The sequence below is a fragment of the Vicugna pacos genome, chromosome 1, assembly GCF_048564905.1.
Source record: "Vicugna pacos chromosome 1, VicPac4, whole genome shotgun sequence".
In the NCBI taxonomy this organism is placed as follows: Eukaryota; Metazoa; Chordata; class Mammalia; order Artiodactyla; family Camelidae; genus Vicugna; species Vicugna pacos.
Window position 1 is genome coordinate 82,105,850 of NC_132987.1, and position 10,870 is coordinate 82,116,719.

A 10,870-nucleotide genomic window follows, 5' to 3' on the forward strand; every position below is an offset into this window, starting at 1 on the left:
CCTGTGTCCTTAGGCACCAACATGACTGCCACAGGGAAAGCACCTGGTAGGGAGTCGAGTCTGAGGACAGACAGGCAGCAGCAGCCTTTTGTAACAGTCTAAGAAGAAAAGTGGCAAAGCTCAAGGAAACTCAAGGGGCATGTCGGAGAGAGGATTAACGACTCTATGGGCCTTTTTACTGTCAAGGTTTCTTCCCTTGCCAGCTCTCAGTTAATTCCCTCCAGGATTTTCCCTATCAGTGTTTACAGTGCTTCTGAACTCTGTAAGTGATCCAAGTATTCAGAGAGCTGTACCACAGTACCCTGGTTTATTTGCCTATAAAGAAGTAGAATAAATATTGCCAATGAGTTTAGCCAAGGATTTGAGTACCTGTGTGTTATGGTAATAAAGAAGAGGAAACTCATCCAGAAAGGTATGAAAAGCAAAGTTATGGTTTATAAAGCAATTAGGATAAAATAAAAGTTCTAAAGTCCTCATTAAATAGACCACCATTCAGCACTGTCAACAAAGCACAACAATACTTTCCAGTATTTCAATGGAAAAAGAAAAGGCTAAAGTTTTGGCACAACCTGAAATCTGGCAGGAACAACGTTTGGCTAGCCAGGGAGGCTGTCCTTCTCTAAGGATGTCCTCACGAGAAAATGCAGACTGCCTCAGAGCCACGTTTAAAAATGAACAGTCCATGTCAGGCAGAAGAGGACTTGAAGTACTCTTTTGTTTGTTTCTTAGAAGCAAGTGAATAGAGCAGGATTAGGTTAGAGATACCAGATTTCCCCAGATGATCACCTGAGACACTGAGCCACAAACAGAAGAGATCTACTTATGGAGGATGAACCAGCGGTGGGGCGCAATCATCTCCCTCCCGGTCCAGCTTCCGACTGAAAGCCTAGACACGTTTCACTCCTTAAAATGGCGGCTCCTGCTCAGTCTGGCAGCTGGTTTACAAAGGTCCTAAGCCAAGCTCAGGTCAAAGTCAAGTGCACACATTTCTATATCTAAGCAAATAATTCTGATTTCCTGATCTTTGCAGATAAGTGGCTGTGAATAAATACAGAAATGGTGATAGACCGAGAAAAGCGAGATTTCAACTGCCTGTTTGTTGTCATTATTATTTCAGTTACTGTTGGCAGAACAAACCTCCCTTAACCATCAGAGCAGCATAAAACAGCAAACAAACTATTGTGTTGCCCCATTCTTGTGGTCAGGAACTTCAACAGAACACAGAGGGATGGCATGTTTCTGCTCAGTGATGTCTGGGGCTTCAGCTATGATGACGCCAAAGACTGTGAGGTGACTGAAAAGGTACGGCTGGCATAGCAGGGACAGGAGAACCCACTCCCAACACAGTTTCTTTATCCGCATGTCTGGCACCTAGCCTGGGGCTGGTGAAGGACAAGGTTGCTCAGGCTGTCGACCAGAGTGCCTGCATGTGGCCTCTCCAGCTTGGCAGTCTCAGGGCAGTCAGAATTCTTACATGATGGCTCAGGGCTCAAAGGACAAGCATTCCAGCAAACAAGGAAGAAGCTGCATGGCCTTTTGTGACCCAGCCTCAGAGGTCACCGAGCGTCACTTCCAGTGTGCTCTACTGGTCAGAGCAGTCACAAGCCCATCCAGGTTCCAGTGGAGGGGACACAGGCAGTGATAGGAGGAATGTCAAAAAATTACAGTCGTGTTTGTAAACTGTCCCAGTCACCTTCCATATAGGATGCCACCATCAACAGAGAGGCAGAGTGGGTTATCTAGGAGGACAGGGGAAAGTGGAGAGTAGGGAAAGGCCTCGGTAGGTGCATGTGAGGTGAAATGAGGGAACAGGCCTTACAAGAGTAATCTCACTGGAGCACGGCCAGGAAAACTCAAACTCTAACTTCCATGTAGCTTTGTTACCTGGAAAGAGGCATCTCACTGTGCATTCTTCAAGACCTCCCTTGGGGTTCAATGGCCCCCTTAACCACTGGTGCTTCAGATGTGACTCCAGATCACAGCACTGTCAACACCATGGGGCTACCATGATTCCTTCCAGACCAGTCCTTACACAGTTGGGCAGAAATAAGGAACCAGAACATTGCAGCTGAGTAGTCACCACTGTATGAATATATGGGGCAGTTTTACCCGTCTTGGATATCTATCCTGATTCTTCTGGGTGTGGGGTGGAGAGTCAGGGATTCCTGTTCCCATTAGCCCCCAAAGTCATCTTCCAGCTGTTCAGTGTCACACCCAGTGGGATAAGGGAGCATCAGGGAAGGAAAAAGGAGATGAGCAGTGTGCAGGGCCAGGCATGGATCTGCCAAATATCACCATTAATTATACAGATATGTAACTATATTAATATCAAATGAAATAAACTCATAAAGGCATAAAGCTTTCCTAGAAATGATATCCTATGCTCCTGGATTGGAAGAGTCAATATTATTAAAATGGTCATACTGCCCAAGGCAACCTACAGATTCAATGCAATCCCTATCAAATTACCCAGGACATATTTCACAGAACTAAAACAAATCATAATAAAATTTATATGGAACCACAAAAGACCTAGAATTGCCAAAGCATTACTGAAGAAAAAGAAAGAGGCTGGAGGAATAACTCTCCCAGACTTCAAACAATACTATAGAGCTACAGTCATCAAGACAGCATGGTATTGGTACAAAAACAGACATATGGACCAATGGAACAGAATAGAGAGCCCAGAAATGAACCCACAAACTTTTGGTCAGCTAATCTTTGACAAAGGAGGCAAGAATACACAATGGAATAAAGACAGTCTCTTCAGCGAATGGTGTTGGGAAAACTGGACAGCAGCATGTAAGTCAGTGAAGCTAGAACACTCCCTGACACCATACACAAAAATCAACTCAAAATGGATCAAAGGCTTAAACATAAGACAAGATACAATAAACCTCCTTACAAGAAAATATAGGCAAAACATTATCTGACATACATCTCAAAAATGTTCTCCTAGGGCAATCTACCCAAGCAATAGAAATAAAAGCAAAAATAAACAAATGGGACCTAATGAAACTTACAAGCTTCTGCACAGCAAAGGAAACCATAAGTAAAACAAAAAGACAACCTACGGAATGGGAGAAAATTTTTGCAAATGAAACCAACAAAGGCTTGATCTCCAGACTATATAAGCAGCTCATATGACTTAATAAGAAAAAAAAAAACTACCCAATCCAAAAGTGGGCAGAAGACCTAAACAAGCAATTCTCCAAGGAAGACATACAAATGATCAGTAGGCACATGAAAAAATGCTCAATATCACTAATTACCAGAGAAACACAAATCAAAGCTACACTGAGATATCATCTCACACTAGTTAGAATGGCCATCATTCAAAAGTCCACAAATGGCAAATGCTGGAGAGGCTGTGGAGAAAAGGGAACGCTCCTACACTGCTGGTGGGAATGCAGTTTGGTGCAGCCACTGTGGAAAACAGTATGGAGATTCCTCAAAAGACTAGAAATAGACTTACCATATGACCCAGGAATCCCACTCCTTGGCATATCCAGAAGGAACCCTACTCCAAAAAGACACCTGCACCCCAATGTTCATAGCAGCACTATTTACAATAGCCAAGACATGGAAACAGCCTAAATGTCCATCAGTAGATGACTGGATAAAGAAGAAGTGGTATATTTATACAATGGAATACTATTCAGCCATAAAAATGGCAACATAATGCCATTTGCAGCAACATGGATGTTCCTGGAGAATGTCATTCTAAGTGAAGTAAGCCAGAAAGAGAAAGAAAAATACCACATGAGATCGCTCATATGAGGAATCTGAAAAAAAAACAAAACATAAATACAAAACAGAAACAGACTCATAGACATAGAATACAAACTTGTGGTTGCCAAGGGGCAGGGGATGGGAAGGGACAGACTGGGATTTCAAAATGTAGAATAGATAAACAAGATTATACTGTACAGCACAGGGAAATATATACAAGATCTTGTGGTAGCTCACAGCAAAAAAAAAAAAATGTGACAATGAATACATGTATCTTCAGGTATAACTGAAAAATTGTGCTCTACATTGGAATTTGACACAACATTGTAAAATGACTATAACTCAATAAAAAAAAGTTAAAATAAATAAATAAATAAAGCTTTCCTAGAGATAGAGTCACTTCATAATGAAAAAAAGCACATTTTATACATAAGAAATAATTTTAAATGTTTATGCAACTTTTGACACCGCCTCAGACTTTTTAAGCAAAAATTAGCAGAAAAAAATAGATAAATGCAATATCATACAGGGATAGTTTAACAAATCTTTCTGTATTTGATAGACCAAGAATATTTTTTAAATCAGCAAGAACAAAGAAGATATTTAATTACATAATCAGAAAATTAACAAGCATAATTAAGATTTAAGATATATACATAATAGAACAACGCATCCCCAACTGCAGAATACAGTTTCTTTTCAAGCACGTGTGAAGATACTTACAAAGACTGACCCATACTGATCCTTAAAGCAAGTTTCAAAAAATACCAACATATTGGATTCATTAAAGTGCAGTCCCTGTCCACACTGCCAACAGATAACTGAAGATACCTAGAAAAATCCCATATGGTTAAAATCAATAAACACATAAGTAGCTCTAGAGTCAAAGAAGAAATTAAATCTGAAAATAGAAAAAACTTAGAACTGAATAATAATAAAAGTACCACAAACAAAACTTGGGGAAATACAGCTAAGGCAGAAATTAGAGAGAAACTGGTAGTCTTAAAAGCCGGTATTGGAAAAGATGTATGAAAATTAAAGTGTTAAGCATCAACCCAGGCAAAGGAACAGAACAGACGTTTTTCCAAAGACATACACATGGCCAACAGGAACATGAAAAGATGCTCAAAATCATTCATCATCAGGGAAAAGCTAATCTAAACCACTAGGAGACATCATTTCACACCTGTCTGTGTTGGCTCCCAAACTGGCCTCCACACACAGAGGACAAGGAGAGACTCAGGAAACAGGCTCCTCCAGATGGGTAGGTGGGTAGGCAGCAGGTTTAATAAGCAAAGGAACGTACATACCAGGCTAGCTGTGGGCACCCACAGGACGAGAATCTTAACATTTATACACAAGTCTTGACTTGGGTTCATTCAATTTCATTTACTGTCCAGATGGTCGCAACAATACCCTGCTTTCTCAAGGCTGCGCCCTTCAAAGCAGCTCTGGCTGTGGAAGCGGTGGGCGGAACATACATTCCAAGGACCTGGGGGTGGGGAGGAGCCCCCGGTTGCCTGGGTCACCTCTCAGGTCAACGGGTCACAAACTCTCCATGACCTCCTCCAACAACCTGTTGGAGTGGCTGTTGTTGAGACAAGCAATAACAAGGATGTGGAAAAGGGGGAAACTCTATTGCACTCTGGGAACTTAAACGGGTTTGGCCACTAAAGAAAACAGTACAAAGGTTGCTCAAAAAATTAAAAATAATATGATCCAGCAATCCCACTTCTGGGTATATATCCAAAGGAAATGAAAACAGAATATGGAAGAGATACCTGCACGCTCATGATTATTGTGGCATCATTCATAATAGCCAAGATATGGAAACAACCTAAACATCTGTCAGCAGATGAAAGGATAAAGAAGTTGTGGTGTGTATACATACAATGGAACATTACTCAACCATAAAAAAGAAAGAAATCCTGCCATTTGCCACAACATGGATGAACCTTGAGGGCATTATACTAAGTTAGATAAGCCAGACAGAGAGACAAATATTGTACAATACCACTTACATGCAGAATCTAAAAAAGCCAAACTCATAGAAACAGACTACAAAATGGTGGTTATCAGGGGCTGGAAGGTGGAGGGACTTGGGAGATGTTTAAGGACACAAACCTGCAACTCGAAGGTAGAAAAACTCTGTAGATCTAATGCACAGCACAGTAATGACAGTCAACAAGACTGAATTATATACTTCAAAACTGCTAAGAAACCAGGTCTTAAATGCTCTCACCACAAAAAAGAAATGGTAATGATGTGACATAATAGAGGTGTTAGCTAAAGCCACAGTGCTAATCATATTGCAATATATAAATGTATCAAATCAACACGCTGGATGCCTTAAACTTAAATAATGTTTTATGTCAATTACAACTCAATTCAAAAAGAGATTTGAAAAGGAAAAATACATTTGAAAACTTTTGTGAAATAGAAAAATTTCAGAAATATATAACTAACAAAAACTGATTCGAGAAGTGGGAAACTTTAATAGTTTTATAATCATCAAAAATACTGAATCAACAGTTCAGTCACTTGTGTTGGCTTCCATGACACATTTTCTTCAAGAATATTTGGCTGTTAAAAGCATATAAATTTATATTTAAATATAATTTAATTCCATTTACACAAACTATTCCAGAGTATAGAAAAGAGAAAAAATACTCCTCAACTCTGTTTACCAACTTTGTATAATAACCTCAATTCCAAAAATCGACAAAAGCAATACAAAAGAGGAAAATTACAGGTCAGTCTCAATCATGAACATAGATGCTAAAAATCAAACAAAATGTTAGCTAACCAAGTCACCCCAAGGATGCTCTAACGTGTTGGAATGTTCTGTTTCTTAACCTGGTTGGTGGACACTTTGTGTTGTTTAAAACACTATCCTTTAAACTGACCAAACACTTATTTGCCCAAATACATTTTGTACACTCTTCCGTTTATAGGATATATTTCATTATAAAAACAAAAACAATCCCTAGGAACATTTGAAACACTCACTCTTTCCCATCAAACTCATCTTATTCACCTGGACCTCTCAGAACTCTGAAGTGTGACCCACACACTGAGCAGCAGCAGAGGCATCACGCAGGAACTTGTTAAAAATGAAAATACTGGGCCCCACACTAAATTAGAACCTCTGGGGGTAGGACTCAGGAATCTGTGTTTTAACAAGCCCTCCCAGTTATTTGGAGGCTCACTTAAGTTGGAGAAACATAACTCTGTAATAGTGGCAAGCAATAGACGGCTGGCAAGCAGGACATGGGACACAAGCCCAGGGGAACTGGAGCCAGAGGCAACTTAGTATCCAAAATACACCCACGAGCTTACCTGTAGCACATATTGCAGCATGTTGGGTTTTCCTTCTTTGAGGGACCAGCCTCACCTGGACTGGTCTCCTTTCACAGTAAGAATGATGATCATTTTTCAATGACTCACACATGAACATCGGTGTCAATTCATGAGCCATGGCTCTTGAATGATATTAAAAGATTTCTCCACACTAGTCACTGTGTAAGCCAGCCAGAATAAACATACTGCTCTAGCTCTCAGTGAAGGGAAGTACGTTCATGCTGAATTATCCAGGGACAAGGACTCTCCTTAGTTCATTGACTAATCATCCGTCTGTGGGAATATCCAAAAGTTCTCCTCCTTCTGGCATCCTCTCATTTGTCCTCTTCACGTTTCCCAGAACCTTTGCATACACAGGAGAAACGACTGAAGGTCACTTTCCAATATGAACCTCAGGATGCCCACAAATGATTCACTGGGAACAGACATCAGAACAGCTGGTTAAAATACAATAAAACATAACATAAAACATAACATAAAATAAATATGTTAATTGTGGATTAAAATGTTCATCTTTATATAGAAAAGTAAAATAAACTTTAAGAAAGTTAAAGAGCCATGAGTGGTAAGATCTGAATAAAACCTATTTTAACTTTCTAAATTTTTATACGAGATATACTTTCACATAATTTGAAGAGAAGTATAGTTATTTTACAAGGCCTTGTATAAAAAATAGTGACCCCTTCCCAGAGGCAATATCTTTCCTCTTCTTCAGAGGATTCTTTTTGAATTTATCACAGTATTACTAAGTAACATGCAAATATTATAATTTTCTTGATTTTTCAGTTTTAGTCATTGTCAACTGTGTTTCTAACAAGATGAGGCTTAGCTTTAAGTTGTTCCTCTCACCTCACCACAAACACATGGATTTTCCCCATAACCACCAGCATCCCCTCATTCACTCACTAGAGTTGTATGTAAATTTTCGTTACATCAGTATTCACTGTTTACATTATTGTGACTATGTAAATGCCATTCACAGTTGAGACTTGCAGTCTACTATTATTTCTTTCCTGTACATCAAGCTTTGGTTGATGGGGATTGGGAGGGGAGAAACACACGAAAACAGTGAATATTCATGCTTTTTTTCCTTATTTGCCCATATGCTTGGTTTTCTATTTACTTATCACCAATTCAATCCCAAACTCTCTGCCAGGTGTCTAAAACTCCCATCAATATATTGTGGACCACAGAGTCAATCTATTCATTTCATCTCCTTGAGAAAATCTCTTCTGGAACTTTCTAACTTGCTTCCTTCTGGACATTGATGTCTAGCTATTGTCTTAGGACCTCCCTTCCTTCATTCTCAAGAGTCCTTTTTACTTTCTTATATCAAATCTCCTGTTTCTTATTTCCTTTGTCTTTCTCTTTTTCAGTTTACTCGATTTTTTTTTTGCCTTTGCCAAAATAAGATTTTATTTTAAAATCATTTGAAAGACACTGAGTAAAGAAGGAGACCTAAGACTCAGTGGATGCAGATTCCAAATTCATATTCCTTCCCACACCCACCAGGGGTCATCATGTCAGAAAGTTGCTTTCTTTGATAATTTCTATTTTTAGTTTCCTGGAGAAGAGATCTTTTCCCATAAGCCTTTTTTTTTTTTTTCCGTAGAGCTTTATTTCCAGGAAACAGCATGTTATTGGAGAAGGGTGTTTAAAAAAAAAAATCAAGGTAGATCTAATATGTTCAACAAAGTGGAGGGGCTCAGCCAGAAGTGATGTGGAAAGGTTCTCTAGTATTTGCTTATCATTTTGCTGCAACCAGAAATCCACATAGGGAAATGGCGTCCAGGAATATGGCCCTATACGAAGTTGTTCTGTCTTTGCATCCTAAATACTAATCATTGGTCCACCTGGTAAAGCTCCTACGGCACGCAGCTCCTCCTCCAGACCTCAGTGGAGAGATCTCTGCAGTGTTAACGTTGAAAGCAATGCCATAGATTATCGGAAAGTGCTTTTCATTTTCTTCCCGGTCACTTAATTCTGTCACACATAGTGTCACTAAGTAAACGTCATCTTCTTGTCCGTCAAATTCACTAAGAAGCTGATAAGTAACCTTTTGTGACAATTGCCTGTCGTCACTGGAGCTGCCCACGAGGTGCACCCCCAGCCTCCCTCAGCGTGGGCAGAAAAGGATTTTATGGCGTTCATGGTCAAGGAGACCTCAGTTTTAGTGTCGGTTCCATCGCAGTATGTCAAGCAGGTGGCCCCATTACCTGTGTGCCTCAGGACCACAACGTGACAAGTGGTGGCATCATCAGAGCCCAGAATGGAGATGGAGCACCCCTTTGGGGAGGTCCCTATAAGCTCTCTTTGTTGTACACACACAAGGTCCTGGGGTCCCACTTGTGGAACACACTGACCTCCGAGAAGTCTGGCTCTTTCCTCCAGAAGTGGGTGGGCTCAGACGAGGTCCCCAGCAGACTGCGGCAGCCACTCTTGCCCCCTCGTCTACGAGCAGCGGCATCGCGGAGGCGGCCGCCGGAGAAGGCCCAGCAGGGCGGTCGCCTCCGCGGCCCCGGGGCCGCCTGCCGCGCACGCGCCCACGCCCACGCGCCGCCCGCCCCGCCCCGCCGCGGGGGCCTCCGGGAAGTGGAGTCCCACGGGGCTAGTTCACTCCATCTTTTCTATGAGCTGAATCTCTGAGAAAAAGCTCATGGAAGATAAATTTTTCAGGCCTTGAGTATCTACTAAATTTATTTTTGAGTACCACATTTGCTTATGAATTCAGCCGAGTGTAGACTCCTAGGAGTCGTTTTTCCTCAAAAATTTGGAGGCAATGTTTCATTAGATTACAGCCTCTGTTGTTGCTATTGACAAACACTCGGTATTCTGAATTTTTTGTATTTTGTATGTGACTTTTTCTAGGAGTTTATAGAACTTGTGGAAGTATAAAATTACATGTTTTGGAGTGAGTCTTTTTTAACTTTTTATTTTTTAATTTTTTTTTTAATTCTGCTGTGAATCCTTTCAACCTGGAAACTCTATAACCTTTACGTCTAGAAATTTTTCTTTAACTATTAGAATCATGATTTCCTTTTTCTTTTCCCTCTTTTCTTTTTCTCCTTTTGAACTCCTCTTTTAAAAGTATTGGACCTCATTATCTGGCCCTCTAATTTTATTATATTTTCTATTTTCCATCTCTTTTCTTGTTTTCTCAAATTTCTTGGAGATTTCCTACATTTTATCTTCCCACTGTTCTGTTGAGCTTTTCACTTCTGTTGTCCTATTTTTATCTGTGAGTTCTTATTGTCCTTTTTTCAAGCAACTTGTTCTTATTTCACGAATGCAGTATCATTTTACAGCTCTCTGAGAACACTAATGATAATTTTTTAAGTAGTCTTTCCCCTGAAATTTTTTTTTCTTCCAGATCACTGTTTTCTGTGTGTTTGGTCTCCAAGTTTCATGGCAGAATCTTACCCTGGTGACCTTGCTTGCCTGTTACATTTAAAAGTGCAGCCCTGAAAGGGCTGACTGGAAGTTCCGTATCTGTGGTTGGGATTTGACCACTTTGGGCTTCACTGTACCTGCTGATCCAGCTGGGCTATTTGCTGAGAGCGCCCCCTCCCCAGATGTCAGCACCATTTCATCCTTCTCTTGGTTTGGTAGAGCTGCTAGAGAAGGAGATTCCAGTCTCCTGTGTAGAAGATACACGTCTCCTGGTCTACACTTTGGGAGCTGAGTAGAAGGGGGGGGGGCTGGAGGGAGGACTCAGTATTCAGAATATAAATTTGCTTAATTCCTGTTTCCAGTATTACACTTTCACCCTTGACTGTGT

At 40.6% G+C, this 10,870-nt stretch overlaps 1 protein-coding gene and 1 pseudogene across 6 annotated transcripts in view; both read right to left on the reverse strand.

The window, feature by feature from the left end:
* ZPLD1 (zona pellucida like domain containing 1) overlaps positions 1-7,216 on the reverse strand; it is a 451,025-nt gene extending 443,809 nt beyond the window's left edge. For 5 of the 6 annotated variants that reach the window (XM_072966120.1, XM_072966194.1, XM_072966179.1 and 2 more), the window contains exon 1: positions 7,072-7,216. The gene's annotated coding sequence lies outside the window, so the exon portion shown is untranslated. Of the gene's footprint in view, positions 1-4,455; positions 4,564-7,071 lie in introns of all 6 variants that reach the window. The other variant, XM_072966125.1, reaches the window with a different exon arrangement.
* A 1,432-nt stretch (positions 7,217-8,648) lies between these two features.
* Positions 8,649-9,559, reverse strand: LOC102529039 (protein N-terminal asparagine amidohydrolase pseudogene; annotated as a pseudogene).
* Between the last annotated feature and the right edge of the window lie 1,311 nt (positions 9,560-10,870).